Source organism: Calliopsis andreniformis, unplaced genomic scaffold, assembly GCF_051401765.1.
Source record: "Calliopsis andreniformis isolate RMS-2024a unplaced genomic scaffold, iyCalAndr_principal scaffold0171, whole genome shotgun sequence".
Lineage (NCBI taxonomy): Eukaryota > Metazoa > Arthropoda > Insecta > Hymenoptera > Andrenidae > Calliopsis > Calliopsis andreniformis.
Genome location: NW_027480580.1, coordinates 206,987 through 222,908, shown reverse-complemented (window position 1 = coordinate 222,908; position 15,922 = coordinate 206,987).

Below are 15,922 nucleotides of genomic sequence, written 5' to 3'. Positions count from 1 at the left end.
TTGAGTATTGAGAATTGAGGATTGATGGTTGAGTATTGGGGATTGTTGGCTGAGGGTTGTGTGTTGAATATTGAGGATTGAGGATTGAGGATTGAGGATTGAGGATTGAGGATTGAGGATTGAAGATTGAGTATTGATGATTGAATATTGAGGATTGAGGATTGAGGTTTGAAGATTGAGGATTGGGTATTGAGGGTTGAAGAATGAGTATTGAGGATTGAGGATTGAGGATTGAGGATTGAGGATCTAGGATTGGAGATTGATTATTGAGGGTTGAAGATTGAGGATTGATTATTGAGGATTGAGGATCTAGGATTGGAGGTTGATTATTGAGGATTGATTATTGAGGATTGATGATTGAGGAATCAGAATAGAGAATTGAGGATGAGGACTGAGGGTTGAGGATTGAGTTTTGAGAAATGAGGATTGAGGATTGAGGATTGAGGATTGAGGATTGAGGATTGAGGATTGAGTATTGAAGATTGATTATTGATCACTGAGGATTGAGGATTGAGGATTGATGATTGAGGATAGAAGATTGAGGACTGGGGATTGAGGATTGAAGATAGAGGATTAAGGATTGAAGATTGGGGATTGAGGATCTAGGAATGGAGATTGATTATTGAGGATTGAAGATTGAGGATTGAGCATCGAGGATTGAGAATTGAGAATTGAGTATGAGGACTGAAGGTTGAGGATTGAGGTTTGAGGAATGAGGATTGAGGGTTGGGGAATGAGGATTGAGGATTGAGGATTGATGATTGAGCGTTGAAGATTTAGTACTGATGCCTGAGGATTGAGGATTGAGGATTGATGATTGAGGACCGAGGATTGAAGATTGAGAATTGAGGATTGAAGATTGAGGATTGAGGATTGAGGATTGAGGATGGAGGAGGAGGGCTGAGGGCTGAGGGTTGAGGATTGAGGTTTGAGGACTGAGGGCTGAGGATTCAGGAATGAGAATTGAGGATTGAGGATTGAGCATTGAAATTGAGGATTGGGTATTGAGGATTGAAGAATGAGGATTGAGGAAATAGGATTGAGGATTGAGGATTGAGGACTGAAGAATGAGGATTGAGTATTGAGGATTGAGGATTGAGGATTGAGGATTGAGGATTGAAGATTGAGGATTGGGTATGGCGGATTAAACATTGAGGATTGAGGATTGAGGATTGAGGATTGAGGATTGAGGACTGAAGATTGAATATTGATGATTGATGATTGAGGATTGAGGATTGAGGGTTGTGGATTGAGGATTGAGGATTGAAGATTGAATATTGATGATTGAAGATCGAGGATTGAGGACTGAGTGTTGTGGATTGAGGACGAGGACTGAGGGTTGAATATTGATGTTTCAGGTCTGAGGATTGAGGATTGAGGATTGAGAATTGAGGATTGAGGATTGAGGATTGAAGATTGTGGATTGGGTATTGAGGATTGAAGAATGAGGGTTGAGGATTGAGGATTGAGGATTGAGGATTGCAGATTGAGTATTGAGGATTGAGGATTGAGGATTGAGGATTGAGGATTGAGGATTGAGGATTGAGTATTGAGGATAGAGGATTGAAGATTGTGTATTGAGGATTGAAGATTGAGGATTGAGGATTGAGGATGGAGGATGAGGGCTGAGTGTCGGGGATTGAGGTTTGACGACTGAGGACTGAGCATTGAGGATTGAGAATTGAGGATTGATGATTGAGTATTGAAGATTGAGGATTGGGTATTGAGGATTGAAGAATGAGGATTGACGATTGAGGGTTGAGGATTGAGGATCTAGGATTGGAGATTGATTATTGAGGGTTGAAGATTGTGGATTGATTATTGAGGATTGATGATCTAGGATTGGAGATTGATTATTGAGGATTGAATATCGAGGATTGATGATTGAGGAATCAGAATAGAGAATTGAGGATGAGGACTGAGGGTTGAGGATTGAGTTTTGAGAAATGAGGATTGAGGATTGAGGATTGAGGATTGAGGATTGAGGATTGAGGATTGAGTATTGAAGATTGATTATTGATCACTGATGATTGAGGATTGAGGATTGAGGATTGAGGATTGAGGATTGAAGATAGAATATTGAGGATTGAAGATTGAGGATTGATGATTGAGGATTGAGGATTGAGGATTGAGGATTGAGGAATGAGTATTGAAGATTGAGGATTGATGATTGAGGATTGAGGATTGAAGATTGAGGATTGAGCATTGAGGATAGAAGATTGAGGACTGGGGATTGAGGATTGAAGATAGAGTATTAAGGATTGAAGACTGGGGATTGAGGATCTAGGAATGGAGATTGATTATTGAGGATTGAAGATTGAGGATTGAGGATTGAGGATTGAGAATTGAGAATTGAGTATGAGGACTGAGGGTTGAGGATTGAGGATTGATGATTGAGTATTGAAGATTGAGGATTGGGTATTGAGGATTGAAGAATGAGGATTGACGATTGAGGGTTGAGGATTGAGGATTGAGGATTGAGGATTGAGGAATGAGTATTGAAGGTTGAGGATTGATGATTGAGGATTGAGGATTGAAGATTGAGGATTGAGCATTGAGGATAGAAGATTGAGGACTGGGGATTGAGGATTGAAGATAGAGGATTAAGGATTGAAGACTGGGGATTGAGTATCTAGGAATGGAGATTGATTATTGAGGATTGAAGATTGAGGATTGAGGATTGAGGATTGAGAATTGAGAATTGAGTATGAGGACTGAGGGTTGAGGATTGAGGTTTGAGGAATGAGTATTGAAGGTTGAGGATTGATGATTGAGGATTGAGGATTGAAGATTGAGGATTGAGCATTGAGGATAGAAGATTGAGGACTGGGGATTGAGGATTGAAGATAGAGGATTAAGGATTGAAGACTGGGGATTGAGTATCTAGGAATGGAGATTGATTATTGAGGATTGAAGATTGAGGATTGAGGATTGAGGATTGAGAATTGAGAATTGAGTATGAGGACTGAGGGTTGAGGATTGAGGTTTGAGGAATGAGGATTGAGGGTTGGGGAATGAGGATTGAGGATTGAGGATTGAAGATTGAGGATTCAGGATTGAGAGTTGAGGATTGTGTATTGAGGATTGAAATTGAGGATTGGGTATTGAGGATTGAAGAATGAGGATTGGGGAATTAGGAATGAGGATTGAGGATTGAGGATTGAGGGTTGAAGATTGAGGATTGAGGATTGAGGATTGAGGATTGAGGATTGAGGATTGAAGATTGAATATTGATGATTGAAGATTGAGGATTGAGTATTGAGGGTTGTGGATTGAGGACGAGGACTGAGTGTTGAGTGTTGAGTGATGAGAATTGAAGTTTGTGGATAGAGATTTTAAGATTGCAGATTGAGTATTGAGTATTGAAATGTGTGAATTGACGATATTCTATTGAGGATTGAGAGTTGACGACTGATTGTTGAGGACTGAGGTCTGAAGTTTGAGGATTCATGATTGTGGATACAGGATTGATGTGTGAGGACTGAGAATTGGGGATTGAGTATTGAGGATTAAGGATTGAGGATTGAGGATTGAGGACTGAAGATTGAGGATTGGGTGTTGCGGATTGAACATTGAGGATTGAGGATTGAGGATTGAGGATTGAGGATAGAGAACTGAAGATTGAATATTGGTGGTTGATAATTCAGGATTGAGGATTGAAGGTTGGGGATTGAGGATCTAGGATTGGAGATAGGTTATTGAGGATTGAAGATTGAGAACTGAGGATTGAGGATTGAGAATTGAGAATTGAGGATGAGGACTGAGGATTGAGGATTGAGGTTTGAGAAATGAGGATTGATGATTGAGGATTGAGGATTGAGGATAGAGTATTGAAGATTGTGTATTGAGGATTGAAGATTGAGGATTGAGGATTGAGGATGGAGGATGATTGCTGAGTGTCGGGGATTGAGGTTTGACGACTGAGGACTGAGCATTGAGGATTGAGAATTGAGGATTGATGATTGAGTATTGAAGATTGAGGATTGGGTATTGAGGATTGAAGAATGAGGATTGACGATTGAGGGTTGAGGATTGAGGATCTAGGATTGGAGATTGATTATTGAGGGTTGAAGATTGTGGATTGATTATTGGGGATTGATGATCTAGGATTGGAGATTGATTATTGAGGATTGAATATCGAGGATTGATGATTGAGGAATCAGAATAGAGAATTGAGGATGAGGACTGAGGGTTGAGGATTGAGTTTTGAGAAATGAGGATTGAGGATTGAGGATTGAGGATTGAAGATTGAGGATTGAGGATTGAGGATTGAGGATTGATAACTGAGCATTGAAGATTGAGTACTGATGCCTGAGGATTGAGGATTGAGGATTGATGATTGAGGATCGAGGATTGAAGATTGAGAATTGAGGATTGAAGATTGAGTATTGATGATTGAAGATTGAGGATTGAGGATTGAGGATTGAGGATTGAGGATGATGTCTGAGGGTTGAGGATTGAGGTTTGAGGAATGAGGATTGAGGGTTGGGGAATGAGGATTGAGGATTGAGGATTGATGATTGAGCATTGAAGATTGAGTACTGATGCCTGAGGATTGAGGATTGAGGATTGATGATTGAGGATCGAGGATTGAAGATTGAGAATTGAGGATTGAAGATTGAGGATTGAGGATTGAGGATTGAGGATGGAGGAGGAGGGCTGAGGGTTGAGGATTGAGGTTTGAGGACTGAGGGCTGAGGATTCAGGAATGAGAATTGAGGATTGAGGATTGAGCATTGAAATTGAGGATTGGGTATTGAGGATTGAAGAATGAGGATTGAGGAATTAGGATTGAGGATTGAGGATTGAGGACTGAAGAAGGAGGATTGAGTATTGAGGATTGAGGATTGAGGATTGTGGATTGAGGATTGAGGATTGAGGATTGAGGACTGAAGATTGAATATTGATGATTGATGATTGAGGATTGAGGATTGAGGGTTGTGGATTGAGGATTGAGGATTGAAGATTGAATATTGATGATTGAAGATCGAGGATTGAGGACTGAGTGTTGTGGATTGAGGACGAGGACTGAGGGTTGAATATTGATGTTTGAGGTCTGAGGATTGAGGATTGAGGATTGAGAATTGAGGACTGAGGATTGAGGATTGAGGATTGAGGCTTGAGGATTGAGGATTGAGGATTGAAGATTGAGGATTGAGGATTGAGGATGAGGGCTGAGAGTTGAGGATTGAGGTTTGAGGTCTGAGGACTGAGGATTGAGGATTGAGAATTGAGGATTGAGGATTGAGGATTGAGTATTGAAGATTGATTATTGATCACTGATGATTGAGGATTGAGGATTGAGGATTGAGGATTGAGGATTGAGGATTGAGGATTGAAGATAGAATATTGAGGATTGAAGATTGAGGATTGATGATTGAGGATTGAGGATTGAGGATTGAGGATTGAGGAATGAGTATTGAAGATTGAGGATTGATGATTGAGGATTGAGGATTGAAGATTGAGGATTGAGCATTGAGGATAGAAGATTGAGGACTGGGGATTGAGATTGAAGATAGAGTATTAAGGATTCAAGACTGGGGATTGAGGATCTAGGAATGGAGATTGATTATTGAGGATTGAAGATTGAGGATTGAGGGTTGAGGATTGAGAATTGAGAATTGAGTATGATGACTGAGGGTTGAGGATTGAGGATTGATGATTGAGTATTGAAGATTGAGCATTGGGTATTGAGGATTGAAGAATGAGGATTGAGTATTGAGGATTGAAGATTGAGGATTGAGGATTGAGGATCGACAATTGAGGGTTGAAGATTGAGGATTGAGGATTGAGGGTTGAGGATTGAGGATTGAGGATTGACGATTGAATATTGAGGATTGAGGATTCAGGATCGAGGATTGAGGGTTGAAGATTGAGGATTGGGTATTGAGGATTGAAGTATGAGGATTGATGATTGAGGATTGAGGATTGAGGATTGAAGACTGAGTATTGAGGATTGAAGATTGACGATTGAGAATTAAGGATTAAAGATTGAGGATTAAGGATTGAAGGTTGGGGATTGAGGATCTAGGATTGGAGATTGGTTATTGAGGATTGAAGATTGAGAACTGAGGATTGAGGATTGAGAATTGAGAATTGAGGATGAGGACTGAGGGTTGAGGATTGAGGTTTGAGAAATGAGGATTGATAATTGAGGATTGAGGATTGAGGATTGCGGATTGAGGATTCAGTATTGAAGATTGAGTATTGATCACTGAGGATTGAGTTCTGAGGATTGAGGATTGAGGATTGAGGATTGACGCTTGAGGATTGAGTGTTGAGGATGTAGGGTTGAAGAGAGAGGACTGAGTGTTGAGGATTGAGTGTTGAGAATTGATGTTTGAGGATTGAGATTTGATTATTGAATATTGTGGATTGAGTATTGAACCATGAGAATTCAGGATGTTCTATTGAGTATTGAGAATTGAGTATTGATGGTTGAGTATTGAGTATTGAGGATTGAGGATTGAAGATTGAGTATTGATGATTGAAGATTGAGGATTGAGAATTGAGGGTTGAGGATTGAGGTTTCAGGACTGAGGATTGAGGATTGAGGATTGAGGCTTGAGGTCTGAGGACTGAGGATTGAGGATTGAGAATTGACGATTGAGGATTGAGGATTGAAGATTGAGGATTGAGGATTGAGAATTGAGGATTGAGGATTGAGGATTGAAATTGAGTATTGAGGATTGAAGATTGAGGATTGAGATTTGATTATTGAATATTGTGGATTGAGTATTGAACCATGAGTATTCAGAATATTCTATTGAGTATTGAGAATTGAGGATTGATGGTTGAGTATTGAGGATTGATGGCTGACGTTTGTGTCATGAATATTCAGGATTGAGGATTGAGGATTGAGGACTGAGAATTGAGGATTGAAGGCTGAGTATTGATCATTGAATATTGAGGATTCAGGATTGAGGATTGAGGTTTGAGGATTGAGGACGAGGACTGACGGTTGAGGATTGAGGTTTGAGGATTGAGGATTGAGGATTGAGGACTGAGGATTGAGGATTGAGGATTGAGCATTGAGGATAGTAGATTGATGACTGGGGATTGAGGATTGAAGATTGAGGATTAAGGATTGAAGATTGGGGATTGAGGATCTAGGATTGGAAATTGATTATTGAGGATTGAAGATTGAGGATTGAGGATTGAGGATTGAGGATGGAGGATGAGGACTGACGGTTGAGGATTGAGGTTTGAGGATTGAGGATTGAGGATTGAGGACTGAGGATTGAGGATTGAGGTTTGAGGACTGAGGGCTGAGGATTCAGGAATGAGAATTGAGGATTGAGGATTGAGCATTGAAATTGTGGATTGGGTATTGAGGATTGAAGAATGAGGATTGAGGAATTAGGATTGAGGATTGAGGATTGAGGACTGAAGAATGAGGATTGAGTATTGAGGATTGAGGATTGAGGATTGAGGATTGAGGATTGAAGATTGAGGATTGGGTATGGCGGATTAAACATTGAGGATTGAGGATTGAGGATTGAGGATTGAGGATTGATGACTGAAGATTGAATATTGATGATTGATGATTGAGGATTGAGGATTGAGGGTTGTGGATTGAGGATTGAGGATTGAAGATTGAATATTGATGATTGAAGATCGAGGATTGAGGACTGAGTGTTGTGGATTGAGGACGAGGACTGAGGGTTGAATATTGATGTTTGGGGTCTGAGGATTGAGGATTGAGGATTGAGAATTGAGGATTGAGGATTGAGGATTGAAGATTGTGGATTGGGTATTGAGGATTGAAGAATGAGGGTTGAGGATTGAGGATTGAGGATTGAGGATTGCAGATTGAGTATTGAGGATTGAGGATTGAGGATTGAGGATTGAGGATTGAGGATTGAGGATTGAGTATTGAGGATAGAGTATTGAAGATTGTGTATTGAGGATTGAAGATTGAGGATTGAGGATTGAGGATGGAGGATGATTGCTGAGTGTCGGGGATTGAGGTTTGACGACTGAGGACTGAGCATTGAGGATTGAGAATTGAGGATTGATGATTGAGTATTGAAGATTGAGGATTGGGTATTGAGGATTGAAGAATGAGGATTGACGATTGAGGGTTGAGGATTGAGGATCTAGGATTGGAGATTGATTATTGAGGGTTGAAGATTGTGGATTGATTATTGGGGATTGATGATCTAGGATTGGAGATTGATTATTGAGGATTGAATATCGAGGATTGATGATTGAGGAATCAGAATAGAGAATTGAGGATGAGGACTGAGGGTTGAGGATTGAGTTTTGAGAAATGAGGATTGAGGATTGAGGATTGAGGATTGAAGATTGAGGATTGAGGATTGAGGATTGAGGATTGATGACTGAGCATTGAAGATTGAGTACTGATGCCTGAGGATTGAGGATTGAGGATTGATGATTGAGGATCGAGGATTGAAGATTGAGAATTGAGGATTGAAGATTGAGTATTGATGATTGAAGATTGAGGATTGAGGATTGAGGATTGAGGATTGAGGATGATGTCTGAGGGTTGAGGATTGAGGTTTGAGGAATGAGGATTGAGGGTTGGGGAATGAGGATTGAGGATTGAGGATTGATGATTGAGCATTGAAGATTGAGTACTGATGCCTGAGGATTGAGGATTGAGGATTGATGATTGAGGATCGAGGATTGAAGATTGAGAATTGAGGATTGAAGATTGAGGATTGAGGATTGAGGATTGAGGATGGAGGAGGAGGGCTGAGGGTTGAGGATTGAGGTTTGAGGACTGAGGGCTGAGGATTCAGGAATGAGAATTGAGGATTGAGGATTGAGCATTGAAATTGAGGATTGGGTATTGAGGATTGAAGAATGAGGATTGAGGAATTAGGATTGAGGATTGAGGATTGAGGACTGAAGAATGAGGATTGAGTATTGAGGATTGAGGATTGAGGATTGAGGATTGAGGATTGAGGATTGAGGATTGAGGACTGAAGATTGAATATTGATGATTGATGATTGAGGATTGAGGATTGAGGGTTGTGGATTGAGGATTGAGGATTGAAGATTGAATATTGATGATTGAAGATCGAGGATTGAGGACTGAGTGTTGTGGATTGAGGACGAGGACTGAGGGTTGAATATTGATGTTTGAGGTCTGAGGATTGAGGATTGAGGATTGAGAATTGAGGATTGAGGATTGAGGATTGAAGATTGGGGATTGGGTATTGAGGATTGAAGAATGAGGGTTGAGGATTGAGGATTGAGGATTGAGGATTGCAGATTGAGTATTGAGGATTGAGGATTGAGGATTGAGGATTGAGGATTGCGGATTGAGGATTCAGTATTGAAGATTGAGTATTGATCACTGAGGTTTGAGTTCTGAGGATTGAGGATTGAGGATTGAGGATTGACGCTTGAGGATTGAGTGTTGAGGATGTAGGGTTGAAGAGAGAGGACTGAGTGTTGAGGATTGAGTGTTGAGAATTGATGTTTGAGGATTGAGATTTGATTATTGAATATTGTGGATTGAGTATTGAACCATGAGAATTCAGGATGTTCTATTGAGTATTGAGAATTGAGTATTGATGATTGAGTATTGAGTATTGAGGATTGAGGATTGAAGATTGAGTATTGATGATTGAAGATTGAGGATTGAGAATTGAGGGTTGAGGATTGAGGTTTGAGGACTGAGGATTGAGGATTGAGGATTGAGGCTTGAGGATTGAGGATTGAGGATTGAAGATTGAGGATTGAGGATTGAGGATGAGGGCTGAGAGTTGAGGATTGAGGTTTGAGGTCTGAGGACTGAGGATTGAGGATTGAGAATTGAGGATTGAGGATTGAGGATTGAGTATTGAAGATTGATTATTGATCACTGATGATTGAGGATTGAGGATTGAGGATTGAGGATTGAGGATTGAGGATTGAGGATTGAAGATAGAATATTGAGGATTGAAGATTGAGGATTGATGATTGAGGATTGAGGATTGAGGATTGAGGATTGAGGAATGAGTATTGAAGATTGAGGATTGATGATTGAGGATTGAGGATTGAAGATTGAGGATTGAGCATTGAGGATAGAAGATTGAGGACTGGGGATTGAGATTGAAGATAGAGTATTAAGGATTCAAGACTGGGGATTGAGGATCTAGGAATGGAGATTGATTATTGAGGATTGAAGATTGAGGATTGAGGGTTGAGGATTGAGAATTGAGAATTGAGTATGAGGACTGAGGGTTGAGGATTGAGGATTGATGATTGAGTATTGAAGATTGAGGATTGGGTATTGAGGATTGAAGAATGAGGATTGACGATTGAGGGTTGAGGATTGAGGATTGAAGATTGAGTATTGATGATTGAAGATTGAGGATTGAGAATTGAGGGTTGAGGATTGAGGATTGAGGGTTGAAGATTGAGGATTGGGTATTGAGGATTGAAGAATGAGTATTGAGGATTGAGGATTGAGGATTGAGTATTGAGGATTGAAGATTGAGTATTGAGGATTGAACATTGAGGATTGAGGATTGAGAAGTGAGGATTGGGGATTGAAGATTGTGTGTTGAGGATTGAAGATTGAGGATTGAGGATTGGCGATTGAGGAATGAGTATTGAGTATTGAGAATTGAGTATTGAGGATTGAAGATTGAGTATTGAGGATTGAAGATTGAGGATTGAGGATTGAGGATCGAGGATTGAGGGTTGAAGATTGAGGATTGAGGATTGAGGGTTGAGGATTGAGGATTGAGGATTGACGATTGAATATTGAGGATTGAGGATTCAGGATCGAGGATTGAGGGTTGAAGATTGAGGATTGGGTATTGAGGATTGAAGTATGAGGATTGATGATTGAGGATTGAGGATTGAGGATTGAAGACTGAGTATTGAGGATTGAAGATTGACGATTGAGAATTAAGGATTAAAGATTGAGGATTAAGGATTGAAGGTTGGGGATTGAGGATCTAGGATTGGAGATTGGTTATTGAGGATTGAAGATTGAGAACTGAGGATTGAGGATTGAGAATTGAGAATTGAGGATGAGGACTGAGGGTTGAGGATTGAGGTTTGAGAAATGAGGATTGATAATTGAGGATTGAGGATTGAGGATTGCGGATTGAGGATTCAGTATTGAAGATTGAGTATTGATCACTGAGGATTGAGTTCTGAGGATTGAGGATTGAGGATTGAGGATTGACGCTTGAGGATTGAGTGTTGAGGATGTAGGGTTGAAGAGAGAGGACTGAGTGTTGAGGATTGAGTGTTGAGAATTGATGTTTGAGGATTGAGATTTGATTATTGAATATTGTGGATTGAGTATTGAACCATGAGAATTCAGGATGTTCTATTGAGTATTGAGAATTGAGTATTGATGGTTGAGTATTGAGTATTGAGGATTGAGGATTGAAGATTGAGTATTGATGATTGAAGATTGAGGATTGAGAATTGAGGGTTGAGGATTGAGGTTTCAGGACTGAGGATTGAGGATTGAGGATTGAGGCTTGAGGTCTGAGGACTGAGGATTGAGGATTGAGAATTGACGATTGAGGATTGAGGATTGAAGTTTGAGGATTGAGGATTGAGAATTGAGGATTGAGGATTGAGGATTGAAATTGAGTATTGAGGATTGAAGATTGAGGATTGAGATTTGATTATTGAATATTGTGGATTGAGTATTGAACCATGAGTATTCAGAATATTCTATTGAGTATTGAGAATTGAGGATTGATGGTTGAGTATTGAGGATTGATGGCTGAGGTTTGTGTCATGAATATTCAGGATTGAGGATTGAGGATTGAGGACTGAGAATTGAGGATTGAAGGCTGAGTATTGATCATTGAATATTGAGGATTCAGGATTGAGGATTGAGGTTTGAGGATTGAGGACGAGGACTGACGGTTGAGGATTGAGGTTTGAGGATTGAGGATTGAGGATTGAGGACTGAGGATTGAGGATTGAGGATTGAGCATTGAGGATAGTAGATTGATGACTGGGGATTGAGGATTGAAGATTGAGGATTAAGGATTGAAGATTGGGGATTGAGGATCTAGGATTGGAAATTGATTATTGAGGATTGAAGATTGAGGATTGAGGATTGAGGATTGAGGATGGAGGATGAGGACTGACGGTTGAGGATTGAGGTTTGAGGATTGAGGATTGAGGATTGAGGACTGAGGATTGAGGATTGAGTATTGAGCATTGAGGATTGAAGATTGAGGACTGGGGATTGAGGATTGAAGATTGAGGATTAAGGATTGAAGATTGGGGATTGAGGATCTAGGATTGGAGATTGATTATTGAGGATTGAAGATTGAGGATTGAGGATTGAGGATTGAGGATTGAGAATTGAGTATTGAGTATGAGGTGTGAGGGTTGAGGATTCAGGTTTGAGGAACGAGGATTGAGGGTTTGGGAATGAGGATTGAGGATTGAGGATTGAGGGTTGAGCATTGAAGATTGAGTATTGATGCCTGAGGATTGAGGATTGATGATTGAGGATCGAGGATTGAAGATTGAGAATTGAGGATTGAAGATTGAGGACTGAGGATTGAGGATTGAGGATGGAGGATGAGGGCTGAGGGTTGAGGATTGAGGTTTGAGGACTGAGGACTGAGGATTGAGGTTTGAGAATTGAGGATTGAGGATTGAGGAATGAGGATTGAGGAATTAGGATTGAGGATTGAGGATTGAGGATTGAAGATTGAGGATTGGGTATTGAGGATTGAAGAATGAGGCTTGAGGTTTGAGGATTGAGGATTGAGGAATGAAGATTGAGTATTGAGGATTGAAGATTGAGGATTGAGGATTGAGGATTGAGGATTGAGGATTGAAGATTGAGGATTAAGGATTGAAGATTGGGGATTGAGGATCTAGGATTGGAGATTGATTACTGAGGATTGACGATTGAGTATTGAAGATTGAGGATTTATGACTGAGGATTGAGGATTGAGGATTGAGGATTGAAGATTGTGGATTGAAGATTGAGTATTGAGGATTGAATATTGAGGATTGAGGATTGAGGATTGAGGATTGAGAATGAGGGCTGAGGGTTGAGGATTGAGGTTTGAGTATAGAATCCTGTGAATTCAGCATATTCTATTGAGCATTGGGAATTGAGGATTGATGGTTGAGTATTCAGAATTGAGGTTTGAGGATTGAGGATTGAGTATTGAAGATTGAGGATTAATGATTGAGGATAGAATATTGAGGATTGAGGATTGAGGATTGAGGATTGAAGATTGAGTATTGAGGATTGAAGATTGAAGATTGAGGATCGAGGATTGAGGATTGAGTATTGAGGATTGACGCTTGAAGATTGAGGGTTGAGGATTTAAGATTCAATATAGATGATTGAATATTGAGGACTGAGGATTGAGTGGTGTGGATTGAGGACGAGGACTGAGGGTTGAATATTGATGTTTGAGGTCTGAGGATTAAGGATTGAGGATTGAGAACTGAGGATTGAGGATTGAGGATTGAAGATTGAGGATTGGGTATTGAGGATTGAAGAATGAGGATTGAGGATTGAGGTTTGAGGATTGAGGATTGCAGATTGAGTATTAAGGATTGAAGATTGAGGATTGAGGATTGAGGATTGAAGACTGAGGATTGAGGGTTGAGGATTCAGGATTGAGGATTGACGCTTGAGGATTGAGGATTGAAGATTGAGAATTGGGTATTGAGGATTGAACATTGAGGATTGAGGATTGAGGATTGAAGGTTGAATATTGATGAATGAAGATTGACGATTGATGATTGAGGGTTGTGTATTGAGGACGAGGACTGAGGGTTGAGTATTGATACTTGAGGTCTGAGGATTGAGGATTGAGGATTGCGAATTGAGGATTGAGGGTTGAAGATTGAGGATTGGGTATTGAGGATTGAAGAATGAGTATTGAGGATTGAGGATTGAGGATTGAGGATTGAAGATTGAGTATTGAGGATTGAACATTGAGGATTGAGGATTGAGAATTGAGGATTGGGGATTGAAGATTGTGTGTTGAGGATTGAAGATTGAGGATTGAGGATTGGCGATTGAGGAATGAGTATTGAGTATTGAGAATTGAGTATTGAGGATTGAAGATTGAGTATTGAGGATTGAAGATTGAGGATTGAGGATTGAGGATCGAGGATTGAGGATTGAAGATTGAGGATTGAGGATTGAGGGTTGAGGATTGAGGATTGAGGATTGACGATTGAATATTGAGGATTGAGGATTCAGGATCGAGGATTGAGGGTTGAAGATTGAGGATTGGGTATTGAGGATTGAAGTATGAAGATTGATGATTGAGGATTGAGGATTGAGGATTGAAGACTGAGTATTGAGGATTGAAGATTGACGATTGAGAATTAAGGATTAAAGATTGAGGATTAAGGATTGAAGGTTGGGGATTGAGGATCTAGGATTGGAGATTGGTTATTGAGGATTGAAGATTGAGAACTGAGGATTGAGGATTGAGAATTGAGAATTGAGGATGAGGACTGAGGGTTGAGGATTGAGGTTTGAGAAATGAGGATTGATAATTGAGGATTGAGGATTGAGGATTGCGGATTGAGGATTCAGTATTGAAGATTGAGTATTGATCACTGAGGATTGAGTTCTGAGGATTGAGGATTGAGGATTGAGGATTGACGCTTGAGGATTGAGTGTTGAGGATGTAGGGTTGAAGAGAGAGGACTGAGTGTTGAGGATTGAGTGTTGAGAATTGATGTTTGAGGATTGAGATTTGATTATTGAATATTGTGGATTGAGTACTGAACCATGAGAATTCAGGATGTTCTATTGAGTATTGAGAATTGAGTATTGATGGTTGAGTATTGAGTATTGAGGATTGAGGATTGAAGATTGAGTATTGATGATTGAAGATTGAGGATTGAGAATTGAGGGTTGAGGATTGAGGTTTCAGGACTGAGGATTGAGGATTGAGGATTGAGGCTTGAGGATTGAGGATTGAGGATTGAAGATTGAGGATTGAGGATTGAGGATGAGGGCTGAGAGTTGAGGACTGAGGTTTGAGGTCTGAGGACTGAGGATTGAGGATTGAGAATTGACGATTGAGGATTGAGGATTGAAGATTGAGGATTGAGGATTGAGAATTGAGGATTGAGGATTGAGGATTGAAATTGAGTATTGAGGATTGAAGATTGAGGATTGAGATTTGATTATTGAATATTGTGGATTGAGTATTGAACCATGAGTATTCAGAATATTCTATTGAGTATTGAGAATTGAGGATTGATGGTTGAGTATTGAGGATTGATGGCTGACGTTTGTGTCATGAATATTCAGGATTGAGGATTGAGGATTGAGGACTGAGAATTGAGGATTGAAGGCTGAGTATTGATCATTGAATATTGAGGATTCAGGATTGAGGATTGAGGTTTGAGGATTGAGGACGAGGACTGACGGTTGAGGATTGAGGTTTGAGGATTGAGGATTGAGGATTGATGACTGAGGATTGAGGATTGAGGATTGAGCATTGAGGATAGTAGATTGATGACTGGGGATTGAGGATTGAAGATTGAGGATTAAGGATTGAAGATTGGGGATTGAGGATCTAGGATTGGAAATTGATTATTGAGGATTGAAGATTGAGGATTGAGGATTGAGGATTGAGAATTGAGAATTCAGGATGAGGACTGAGGGTTGAGGATTGAGGTTTGAGCAATGAGGATTGAGGGTTGAGGATTGAGGATTGAGGATTGGGGATTGAGGATTGAGTATTGAAGATTGAGTATTGATGCCTGAGGATTGAGGATCGAGGATTGAGGATTGAGGATTGCGGATTGAAGATTGAGTATTGAGGATTGAAGATTGAGGATTGAGGATTGAGGATTGAGGATGGAGGATGAGGACTGACGGTTGAGGATTGAGGTTTGAGGATTGAGGATTGAGGATTGAGGACTGAGGATTGAGGATTGAGTATTGAGCATTGAGGATTGAAGATTGAGGACTGGGGATTGAGGA